Below are 13348 nucleotides of genomic sequence, written 5' to 3'. Positions count from 1 at the left end.
CTGACTGTTCACAAGAAATGGTTGACCTTGATCTAATTCTCAGTTTGTCTAAATTTTTTCTTCAAGAATTCTTCAATGTCCATGTCCCATTTTGATATTTCTGAGATGAAAATGTCTGGGTTTTTTGTTCCAAACAAATTTTTATTTTGCAATTTAAACTAGTAAAATGGAAAGGATAAAAAATCAAAACATTTTGAAAATGTTAAAACATTTCAATTGTCCCAACTAAATTATTTATTTAAATCCCCCCCCCCCCCCATTGTCAGTTCACAAACATTTTTGAGATTGGTTTTTTATCTGGGTTCAGGGCAGGAAATTTTTTCAAAATCTCTAAAAATGTCCCAGGATGGGACCACCATTTTCCATCCCGCTCTAATAATGTCTTTATAACATGATTCCATACTGGGAATTGCTGAGTGAAAGAAAAGGAAATACATAGAAACATAGACTATCAGGGTTGGAAGGAACCTCAGGAGGTCATCTAGTCCAACCGCCTGCTCAAAGCAGGACCAATACCTAATTTTTGCCCCCGATCCCTAAATGGCCCCCTCAGGGATTGAACTCACAACCCTGGGTTTAGCAGGCCAATGCTCAAACCACTGAGCGCTATCACTCACCGCATGAACTTTATGAATCAGAACAACTACTAGCCTCTATATACTCCCCCCACAACTTCCCCTTAAAAAGGCCTCCCATACAGAAAAAAATCCAAATATTGCTGCTACTTTTGAGGCTTCCAGTAGCAAGTTCATGCTGCCCCAGTACTTGTTAAGGTTACTCTTTGCCCTTGTGTGTGTGTGTTTTTTTTTTTCTGTAAGATTTTTTTTTCCAGTTACACATGACACCACAGGCTATATTTTGAATGTCCATCATATCAGCTGTCTCAGTTCTCTGCTTCAATGCTTGCCTACTACATGGAAGTACCTTTACTTCAAAAGTAAGCAGTCAAGGCAGGAACCTTTAACATCTCTGGATTTCCCCATCATTAGGGCCCTAGGAAATTCATGTCCATTTTGGTCAATTTCACCGTCAAAGGATTTTAAAAATCGTAAATTTCATGGTTTCAGATATTTAAATCTGAACTGTCAGTGTGTTGTAATCATGGGGGTCCCAACCCAAAAGAATCATGCATGGTGGGGTCGCAAGGCTATTTTAGGGGGGTGGGTGCCACAATATTGTCACCCTTACTTCTGTACCGCTGCTGACTGCGGCATTGCCTTCACAGCTGGGCACCTTGCCAGCAGTTGTCACTCTCTGGCCACCCAGCTCTGAAAGCAGCAGCGCAGAGGTAAGGGTGACATGGTATGGTATTGTCACCCTTCTGCGCTGCTGCTGGCAGCGGTGCAGAAGTAAGGTTAGCCCTCACTTCTCTGCTGCTGCTGCTGGTGGCGCTGGCTTCAGAGCTGGGCTCCCAGCCAGCAGCTGATCTCGGCTGCCCAGCTCTGAAGCCAGCACCGCCACCACCACCAGCACACAAGTATGAGTGGGAGTAGAATACAACAGCCAGATTTCATGGGGGAGATCAGATTTCATGGTCTATGACATGTTTTTCATGGCCGTGAATTTGGTAGGGTCTTACCCATCATGCTAGAAAGGGTGTTTATTTTAGACATTGGGCAAGCCATGCTTTTGCTAAAAAATGAAGATGCCTATGCGAATTGGAACTTATACTATAGGTTGAATATGCAAGTATACTATAACCAAAGAGCCACTGGTGCTCACATATCGTGTACATAAAACAGGAGTTGGTTGGCTGAAGGGCTGACATACCAGGTTGAAACTAGTCAAAACAAGCGTTATTTCTAAGAGGTAATCTCTAAACTCAGAGAACACAGTTTAGCTTTCTATTTATGTTTCTCCTGAGTTGCAGAGACAGGGTTGCACAATTTTAACATGAGGAGACAGCCAGTGTTACATTTGGCAAATGTATCTGCAGCAGGAGTTCAGAGAAACTAGAGTGGATTAGAGCAAAGAAGAAATAGAGCAACCACCATCCATTCTTCCAAAAAGACAAGAAGCTATAACCAGTGTAGCTATTTCTCTTCAGTACGTATCACTGTGAAATTGCCTCATGGGTGATCTGTGCAAGATGAAATGACATAACAGTGCTAACAATACCTTGAGGGAAGTGTTTATTGCACAGAAGAGGTTCTTATGGGAAGGACTATTCAAGGACTAACATGGTTTACAACAATTTTGGCTGAGTACATAGTTCATTGGACAAAACTGGCTGTGAACAAAACCAAACCAAAACAAAATTAAACCCTGTACTGCACTAATAAATGCTGTTCAACATATTAATAAATGATCTGGAAAAAGGGGTGAACAGTAAGATGGCAAAGTTTGCAGACCATACTAAATTACTCAAGTTAGTTAATTCTGAAGTAGACCGGGAAGAGTTACAAAGGGATCTCACAAAACTGGGTGATTAGGCAAAAAAATGGCAGACGAAATTCAATCTTGATAAATGCAAAGTAACGCACATTGGAAAACATAATCCTAACTATACAGACAAATTAATGGGATTTAAATTAGCTATTACCACATAAGACGGATCTTGGAGTCATTTTGGATAGTTCTCTGAGAACATCTGGTCACATTGCTGCAGCAGTATTAAAAAAAAAAAAAAACAAACCTAAGTTAGCAACCATTAGGAAAGGGATAGATAATAAGACAGAAAATATCACAATGCCACTATATAAATCCATGGCTTGCCACGCCTTGAATACTATGTGCAGTTCTGGTTGCTCCATCTGAAAAAAATAAATATAGAATTGGAAAAAGTACAGAGAAGGGCAACAAAAATGATTAGGGGCATGGCACAGCTTCCATATGAAGAGAGATTAAAAAGACTGGGACTATTCATCTTAAAAAAGAGATGACTAAATGGGGAATGCTAGCATAGAATATGCTACCATAAAATCATGAATGGTGTGGAGAAAGTGAATATAAGTGTTATTTACCCTTTCACATAACACATGAAACCAGGGTCAACCAATGAAATTAATAGGCAGCAGGTTTAAAACAAACATAAGGAAGTGCTTCACAAAATGCACAGTCAGCTTGTGGAACTTGATGCCAGGGGATATTGTGAAGGCCAAAAGTGTAACCGGTTTCAAAAAAGAATTAGATTAGCCATTGATGGACCTGTCCTCCATGAACTTTTACCCAAGATGGTCAGGGATGCAACCCAATGCTCTGGGTGTCCTAAACTCTGGCTGCTAGAATCTGGGACTGGAAGACAGGGGATGGATCACTTGATAAATTGCCCTGTTCTGTTCACTCTCTCTGAAGCATTTGTCATTGTCCACTGACAGGATACTGGGCTAGATGGACCATTGATCTAGCCCACTATGGCCGTTCCTATGTTGCATATGCACACCTGAGAGCATGCTCTGGGCCTTATCTCAAGAAGAATATTCTTACCTGTGGAGTTAACTTTCTGTAGTCCTCAGGCTTTCATACATTTATACTTGATTGGTACCATTGACCTCTAGAAATGGTCATACGATACTGTGGCAACTAGATGTACACGGTTTTACAGGAACCACAAAATTTCCCCTAACAAGGATTCCCACATGAAAGCCACAATTGCTGGTAATTGTCCCATTTAGAAACTTTTCATTTATATATAAAAGGAATGGAAAGATGAAAAATATAAAGTCTAGTTTATCGTAGGTCACGTGTTTAAAGTATAGTGGAAACACCCCTGTACTTTCAACTGTCGGCATTCCTCCTTTTTTCTTAGTGTGGCTCCAGTGCTGCTCTAGTGGCTGGGGGATTGTTTGCAAGGGAAAAAAAACTTTAGTGTGTGTGTGTGGGAGAGAGAGAGAGATACTGACTGCTGGAACAGTTCTTGCAGAGCTGTTTTACATACAGCTAAGGGGATCAGCTTACTTCTTCAGCCAATGACTAGATTCACTGCCAAATTAGTATAATAAAGGCTTCCACTGCCTAACAAGGAGAGATTTTTGACTGATGAATTGTAAATAGTGTCTCGGTTAAGGGTAATATAAATGTCTCTATCTCTAGAGAACTGGCCCTGGGAAGCACTAGCTGATCTTGATCAAAATGCTTCCAGGATCTAGCTGAATTTCCTTCTGAATAGCTTAGGCAAGTGCAGAAGCTAGATCTCTTTGTTGTTTTTAACTTGTCAATGTGTTATATCACTCCAGCTGTTATCTTCAGTGTGACTTTCTGCTGCTTCTGACTTCTCATTCCAAATCAGAACTAATGTAATTTTATTTTACAATAGTGAATTAATTAAATAATTTAATTCCAAGTATGATCTTCCAGGGTGGATTTGATTTAAATCACTAGTCAGGAAGACTTGATTTAATCATGAATTTCTACATTAAAGTGCATTCTTGTTGGTTGTTATAACCTTAATACATATTCTTCACAACTCAGAGATAGATGTAGGTTTCATTTTTAGAAGGTACACACTATACATTTTTAAAGTGATTTATTTTGGAAACTTTTCAGATTAATTTTACAGCTATATCAGAAAATGAATGATTGTTTGGTTATTTCATTTACTAACGGTAATTGAAGCAGATATTTATGAAGTCACTGGAAGGTGAACTATCTCTAGTTCAACAGGTTAATCATTTATATTTGGAGGATTTTCTTGCCATGCTGTATTAGGAGGAGAACGTCACCAGACAGACATTTAAATTGTTTTATATAACTAAAACAACAGCGTTATGTATTCTGGATTTTTTTCTTCAACAGCAAACATGTAATACTTTAACAAAACAACCATATGAATTTTTGAATTTAGTTAAACATTCAAGTTTTTTTAAAACAGGTGTGTTTCTGTTAAAATTGTTTTTAACTAAAGTAGTTAAATGAAATATTTTTTAAAAAAAATTAAATGGACTATGTCAGCCAGGTCAACATGAGAAACTTAAAATATTGGCTTCTGCAGCTAACTCAGTTGTCTTCACTTTCATTTTCCTGTTTGTTCATAATCTGGAAAAGAAAAACAAGCTTTCCTGCTTTTCAGGTCCCAAATGATTTCTCAATTTGGAATGAATTAGTCCAAAGGAAGAAAATATTCTTTCTATGCCAGCTGAAGAAGCTACTACTGTTAAAAGTGAGATTATCACTTCAACAGTCTCTGAATCCAAGTGCTTAAGTGACTTCCACCAGTTCACTGGTGTGACTTTCTTTAAAACATCATCCGCAGACATATATTTCTTGAATGGTTCACCCTTAGCTCTGAAGTTTATTATAGTTGGCATTATAGAGGGATGATTGCTGGATGTCCATGTCATAGCCACCTGCTCTTCAGCAGTTAAGGTTTGACGCTGGTACCGAGTATTGAGGATATTTGCAAGAAAATGAGCTGGAGATAGTGCTTGTCCCATTTGTTTTTTTAATGTTTGTAGTTTAACTCTGTCATTGCATATTTCTCTTTTTAAGATCTTATTCAGTTCCCTCCAAATTTCAACAGCGTCAGCAATAAAACAGCTATTTCCCTGCATTTTGTTCAAGACTACAGAAATAGGCTTCAGGGTACTCAGCATGTGTTCAACATTTCTCTTAAACCGAATGTTGAGAACTTTGGCTGTGACAGTGCCATCTATTTTGTTCACAAACAGTGATCAGATTAGGCCACTTCTTGATATAGTGCTCAAAACAGTCCACTACTGAGTTCCATCTCAAGTCTTGTGGGAGAGTTAGCTTGGTTCCTCCCATTTTTTTCAGAGCAGCTGCTGCAAAGCAGTTGTTACGGAAGTATTTTGCAATTTCAACAACATTAGCCTTTATTTCTGGAACACTGAAGTCTTTGGCTAGGAGGTGAATCAAATGAGCATTGCAACCGTATGTTATTAGCTTGGGACTCTCTTCTAAATTTCTTCTCATCCTTGATAAATTTGCAGCATTGTCTGTGACCAAGCTGCATACTAGACATTTGAATTTTTTTTCACAGTTTGTTATAGCTTTTACTGCTACTACTTGTAAGTATTCTGCTGTGTGTGCATTTCCTAATGTTTCTATAGTGTTTCTGCAATTGTTTCTGTAAGAAAGACATTCCCTTCTTCTGTTGTCACACAAGCACATGCAACAGGATCATTGACATTGTTCCACCCATCAAGACTCAGGTTAACAATTTCCCCCTCTAGACTTTTTGCACACTGCTCAATTTCTCTTTCATACCCTTTATCCAGCAATTTGCCTGCGACATCTGCTCTGTTGTGTGGACTGTATCCTGGTCTTAATGACTGAACCATGTTCATGAAGTGTGGGTTCTCAATCATACGGAAAGGAGAGTTTGTGCATAAACAAACCAGGCAATTTTTTCATCAATTACCTCTTTTTGTAATTTGCTGGTTCTCATCACAAGCTTATCTATGGTTGTTTCCGGATGATGGAGATTTTTTTTCTTTTTGCTGCAGGTGATATACTGTGGCTATGTGACATACATGATGAGACTGAAACACTATCATTGGCAGATAACTCTAAAACTGTAGGTTTCAAAGTGGTAGCCTTGTTAGTCTGTATCGGCAAAAATAATGAGGAGTCCTTGTGTCACCTTAGAGACTAACAAATATATTTGGGTATAAGCTTTCATGGGCTAGAACCCACTTCAGCAGATGCATGCTGTGGAAGATACAGTAGCAGGTATAAATACATGAAAGGATGGGGGTTGCTTTACCAAGTGTGAGGTCAGTCTAATGAGATAAATCAATTAACAGCAGGATACTACTGGAGGAAAAATAACTTTTGAAGTGGTAATGAGAGTGGCCCATTACAGACAGTTGACAAAAAGGTGTGAGTAACAGTAGGGAGAAATTAGTATTGGGGAAATTAGGTTTAGGTTTTGTAATGACCCAACCACTCCCAAAAACTCGTTTTTTCTAAAACTGTAGAAAATGATGGTGATCTTGAAGGTGGATAGTCTTCAGAATCCTATATGTTGAGGATGGATTCTCCTAAACAAAATAAGTCAATGCAGTTGTTTAATTATTATTACCATACTGCTCATTTAGTAGTACTCATTGCATTCACTGACACTCAGTACTACTTTAAAGGTGAAATTGTAAAAGGAGGATCTGCCCATTTCAGCTATTTATTTTTTATCACAACTGCATCTAAAATGATAGTACCATAGAGTAACAGCTACATTTTTTGCTCAAACATGAGAATTCAAGAATAGTCCAGATAGAAGACAGGCAGTCCTTAAGAAAGAAGTATGAAATCAAAAAGTTTACCAACCTGAAGATCCTGCATGTTCAGACCTGTTCCTTTCATCATCTTCAATGCAGCTTCCTCCTGAGAAAGAACACTTCTCATGATGTTGTTTCATTTGGGCAACCAGGCCTTGCATTTCTTTGTTATACTGTTTGCATTTTGTGCGCATGCCTGTCTTACCCACAGGTAGAGGAACTTCATTTAAAATATTCCCAAACTGGATCTCTTTTACAGCCTGCTGCCATTATAGGTTTTCCCATCTAGTGAGAGAATGGTATGGTAGATCTCAAATCAATGAAGGCTACACTCAGAAATCTTATACTTATAAGAAGCACACGGGATCTTTATAGGGAAGAAGGCAGCACGCCGCATTTATTGAGAATACAACAGTTAGCATATGCTTTTCAAACTCTCTCTCTCTCTCTTCCCCCCCCCCTCACCCGCCAGTTGATGTTCATAGTTACCAGTCCAGAGTCTGGATCAATTTAGTGGCCAAACAGATTGGTCGCAGAGGGGAGCAGGGCACTGTTGGTCGCGATCTGATGCTCCTGCAGTGTGGCAAGACGAACCCAAAGTCCCATGGCAAAGCACCCTGTTCTTATATTCCTTTTTCTCTGTTGAAGTCTATAGATTTTACTCATTGATTGCTGTTAACATTCCAAAACACCTCTGAGAGGGTCATTCTGTCCTGATTTCGATTTAATCAGTTGTCTTAAGGGGTGCCAGCCTTCACCTCAGGGTGGTCAATTTGCTCTTCCTCAATCATGGATACATGTTGATGGTTCTTTGGCGTCAACAAATCTCAGTAAGTGTCTTCGCTTCTCCTTTCTTGACCATCTGGTTAACAATGGCCTTCACACCTTATCTTTCCTGATGCATGCATTCCTCATTCACACAAGCCGTCTTTTACAGAGACTTTGAGAATACAAACAGTAGTATTTTATATCGAGCAAAAAGGCATTGCAAATTAAACCTTGCTAAGTTTTAGTCAATAACCAAAACAATTTACATTGAGACCCAGGCCTTCAACGTTCCTCTAATCTACTTAACATAGACACAATACAGAATCCTGTCTCTTACTAACTAAACCTCAAAACAAAGAACTAAAGAGGGCCCAATTTGTAATGTATATGGGAAAACAGAATCTCATAGTCCCAGAGGGTCATTCCTTTCTGCTATTCAAATGGGGTGGCTAGCAGGATGAAATCAAATTATACATCAATTCTTATAGTGCAATTCTAAAATCCTGCCCCTGCAGAAAGACCTCAAGACTTCTAGAATATGCTGGTCAAACAGTTTCACTTTTGTTTCTGCTGCCCGTCCCTCCCGTCTCACATTTGTCTCCAGACTTCTTCTCCTTGTCCGGATCTATTCAACCCCAACAATCTACTATTCATTGAACTTTCTGAAATTTTGCATTTTTAGAGAGAAGTAAGGGATTGACTCTGTGTACACAAATTTGCAGAGGGACAATAGGGTTGAGGTCTGTTATTTCTCACATCTATCTATATGTTGTTATATATATTTATTTTAAAACATTTTTGCTGTTAACAAGAATGTTATCTCTGGAGACACAAATCCACAGTTTGAGAACTGCAAAGCTAAGCATCTCTGATGCTGAGTCCCATTGGGTAGATAGAAAGATTAATTTAAGTAATCTATACTGAAGTCCCTGGAACCCCAAAAAATTGGGTCCCTAATCCATGAACTATTGGAACTCATTTACAAAATTTTTCTTAAACATTACATGAATATATTATCTCATACTACAGAATTAGAAATTATAATCTATCACATGATCTCTCGTCATGGATCTTAATTAAAACTATCTTTAGACAGGTTTTTTCCCTCAAAAAGCATTTTATCAAAAAAATCTGATTTAAATAAAAAAATCCGATTTTTTTTTTAATTTAAAAAAGAAATCATTTATTTTTATCTACCCTGTGATCTTCTAAAGTAATAAAAATATGGTTATTCGGTTGAATACACATCTCAGAATAAAAATGTGTGAGAAATAAAGAGTAGCAATAATATTTTTGTTACCATTTTCTGAGAACATTGTTATTTTCAACTGGGAACGAGGAGCACTTGAATTTAGGAACTTCAGCCTTTGTCCTGCAAATACGTTGCCTGCATGTGTAAGCATCTCAGTGAAGTTACTCACAAGAGTAAAGTTACTTGCTTGCATAAGTGTTTGCAGTATCTGCCTTTTCATTTTTAAAATGATTTATATTTTGTCTTGCTGTAGTGATTATGAATTATACCTGATTAATAGTTCAGACGACTGGAGCCTCTTCCGTTCACAGAACATACACAGTTCAGGCAGTAACAAGGGCTATCTTTCCTATCAACTACACCAGTTCCTGAATTGGAGGGCCTGCCTGTAGAAGTGAGACAACAGTTTGGTTCTCAGACCCACCGAATCTTTAGCTTCTCTACTGCAACTGTCACAAGGATTTTGTGATATGAACATTTGTCTGAGAGGTGAACTGACACCAATACAAAATCACTTCACGTTATCCCCTTAGCCATCAGATTGAAGAAACTTTTGGTTACTATTGATATGGGTGGAGTATGAACTGGTGCCTCAGATGAGAAAGGTTCTATATCCCATTACTGATCCTCTCAAAGTCTTAATTTGACCTTTACTGAGAATTTATCTACCGATTAGATCATAATGTAATTACTGCACAATAGTGGAACAAATTTGCCTTGCTATCAGAGTTGTCAGTGCTTCCATTATAAATTTAGTTATAGAGGCTTATAACTTTTTTTAACATGTGAATGACAGAAGCTTGGTGTGCAAGATGCTTGAAAAAGAATTTTTTTTTCTTGAGAAAGTCAGTCAGTTTTGTAGTACAGGGGTACAAAACATGCAGGAACCTCATGCGCTTAATGGGTGTCAACTCTCCTTGCCATCACTTCATCTTCTTTCTCCCCTCCCACCCCCCAAATACCCACACTCAGACTTGAGCAACAAATGAGTTATAAATATTAAAGAATCAGCATCTTCTTTCCATGATGGGTTGTTAAACTTAAATGGGCTTCTCCATCTCTTACTGTCTGATAATGCCACTGACCAGACTGTACCACTGCAAATCTTGTATGCAAATCTTGCCACTGACCAGACTGTACCACTGCAAATCTCTGCTAGGACCAACAATGGGCTGGAGTCAAATTTAAAAAACAAAACCCAAAGCTAACTCTTTATCCCTGTAATTATGCTTTGAGTTGTGATCTTCAGAGATGTAACAGTAGTCAACTGAACATGTTGTGTCCCCCAAAACAAAGAGTTGTTAGCTTTCCATTTCTGTCTTGTTGGTTATTAGCAAACCTGGAAGTTTTGTAAGATTGTACCAGTAATTCCTGTTTAGCCACATCCCAAAACAAGATCCTGTGCATAAGTTACTGGACTGGGAGTTGGGAGATCTCTGTTTTATTTGTGGGTCTGCCACTGACTCATTGTGTGGCCTTTGACAAAACACTTAACCTCTCTGTGTCTGCTTCCTAGACTGTAAAATGTGGGCATAGGTACTATCTCACCTTTGTAAAGCACTTTGAGATCCTTAAATGAAAAGTGCTTTAAGTGCTATGTATGAAATATTTCAAAGTTTCTTAGAATGCATTGCTGTTATATGCACATGCTCTTGCAGAAATATTGGAGGAATGATGTTTAGAGTAAAAATGTTCAACAATTCCCACAAGGTAAGGACCTCAGGTTTTTTCATGTTTCTTTGACTTGCTTCGTTTTAAGTACAGAGGTAAAACCTTTATCAATTGCCAAATACTAGTAGTTTTGGTTTTTAAAACAAGCCTTTTGTTGTACCACATGTAACTACTGCATTTTTCATAACATGTTTTCTCCTGAAAGTTATACCCACACGGGATGGAATGGAATGGAATGCAACTTGCTAGACAAACTGTACTTTTAATTAAAGTAAAACTAATATAAGTCCTGTATGTTCTTGGGCTTGGCATATTGAGCATATTTCATTTGGTGCTTAATAGGGAATGAGACCTGTCCTTTGTGTGGGAAGGAGAGGATGGATAAAGCCTTCAGATAGTTTTGCTATGTGTTAAATTATTTAAGAAATGGTGTATGCATTTTGTATTTTGGTATCTAAATGTATTTAAAGTCTGTGGAGTAGGAGGAGGCTTTATGGAAGTGTATGTATGCAATTATAAATTGTGGTGGCACTCCTATGCTTTATGGTTTTGAGAACAGGGTTGTACAGGTGATAACTTGCTTGTGCTTATATTTCTCACACTGTGAGTAAGGCATTTATCCTGTGAATAACTGCCAAGACACTTACTGCCTTATAGTTGCTTACCATGTTTGGACTGAAGCTAAAACTAGGAATCATGTGGGTAGGGTAGGGACTGCTTTTGACAGTGGAAAAACTACTTCTAGACATGGAATTGCTTGTCTACACGGACATGGATGTAAAGTATATGCATAGCTTAAAGAGACACTGTTTGGTTAAAAATCATGTTTTTAATAAACAAATGTCTTCACCCAATATTACAAATGTAACTCTAGATTTTAATATAAATCTTACGTAGTCAGTTTTAAAAATGAACAAATAAAAAACTCCCATGCACTATGGGGCCTAGTGAGATATATAGCTATGGGGGAAGGAGAAAAGTCAAGGGTGGCAACATGGCTATAAGCTTGGGATGTAGGAACAACATACCCTCATATCTCAATGTCTGTACTTTGACCCGTCAACTTTTTACCCCCAAACAGGAATATTATAGATTATGTATTCGTTATGCCATCCAATCCTAAACCAAACTTCACACCCCTTGGTAATCTGTACGTTATTCCCTGATAACAAGTAACTTATATGCTTCAACTCTGTACCATTCACTTTTTTTAAATATCATCTTAATAAAATTTTTAATGGAGAGTGGTAAGGAAAGAAATTAGCCTTCAGTGAGTATGAGGAGATGATTGGATGTCGGAGACGACATGCCTATGCGGCTAGGAGGGTGTTTTGGGACTAATTCACATAGAGGTAGTTAACACCATGGGATGGGTTAAGGTTTCCTAGAGCCAAAAAGAGGGACTGAAGACAGAAGCCGAATGAACACACATGAAAAGGATGAGGGGAAGGATTAAGACGTATCCCTTTAATTAAGCTAAAAGGAGAGGTGTAGCTACCTTGCTCAGTGTAGTAGAGGAAGTTAGAAACTGGAGTGGAGGGGATCTGGAGGAGGTTAAAAGGAAGAGTTCACTGTTCTTAAGGAATGTGGAGATATAGATTTGGAGCGTATGGGGAAAAACAAGATCAGATTTAGAGAGGTAAGTAAGGGGTGGTGGGAAGAGAGAGGAGAGAAAATTCTTTCCAAGATGGAGAGGGGGATAAAAGGGCATATTTGGAGGGAAAGAGAGAAAAGTAGGGGTGAGCAGAGAGCTTACAATAAGGGAGGATAAGCCAGGAATGGATTTAGTGAATGGTATTAAATATTAGCGTGGCTAATATTTAAATAGCAGGAAATAAAATTTTCACCTCAAAGGAGGTGGGGGAAAAAACAAATGTAGGAGGGATGGAATCAACCAAAGGAGAGGCAAAGAACTAAGCCTAATACGAAGATAGGAGTATTCAAGTTTTAGAAATCAGGCTTTTGGTTAACATATGGAGCAACTGGGAGACAAAAGTGAATTGGGGTGATGCTCTTAATACTGAGAGGGAATTCCAGATGTAGCAGGTGAAAGGAAGGGGAAGTGAGGCAACATATATAAAGTTAATAGTATTAAAGCCTGGCAGGCAGAAAAGTTATGAGGTTGGGTTGAAGAGAAGATGGATTTGAAGCATGTGAGACATAAGTAAAGGTGATGAGGAAGAAAATGAAATATGGAGAGTTGAGAGCCAGAGGGGCTGATGATGGGGAGGATGAGGCAAAAGAGCTATGGGGAATAGAAGACAGAAATACATGGGAAATGAACAGCAGGGTGGAGGGAATAAGTGGAAATCTCTGTCTCCCTAAGGTTTATTACAATGGAGCTGTCCATTGAAAACAGTTTTTGCTATCAAGGTGATGAGGTGTCTGGAGACCAATGTGTGTCGTGGCTTTAAGTGGAGTTCTGGCTATTGCTAGTCAGGCCTGGCCTATTTCATAATAATTTTACATAGTTTGGAATTGG

The 13348-nt window shown here is 38.5% G+C and overlaps 1 protein-coding gene across 1 annotated transcript in view; it reads left to right on the top strand.

Moving 5' to 3' along the window:
* MLF1 (myeloid leukemia factor 1) overlaps nucleotides 1–13348 on the top strand; it is a 32518-nt gene that overhangs the window by 3414 nt on the left and 15756 nt on the right. The window lies entirely within an intron of this gene.

Source organism: Caretta caretta, chromosome 9 (genome assembly GCF_965140235.1).
Source record: "Caretta caretta isolate rCarCar2 chromosome 9, rCarCar1.hap1, whole genome shotgun sequence".
NCBI classification, from domain to species: domain Eukaryota; kingdom Metazoa; phylum Chordata; order Testudines; family Cheloniidae; genus Caretta; species Caretta caretta.
The sequence above is the reverse complement of the archived record's forward strand: the minus strand, read 5'-3'. Positions and strand labels throughout refer to the sequence as shown.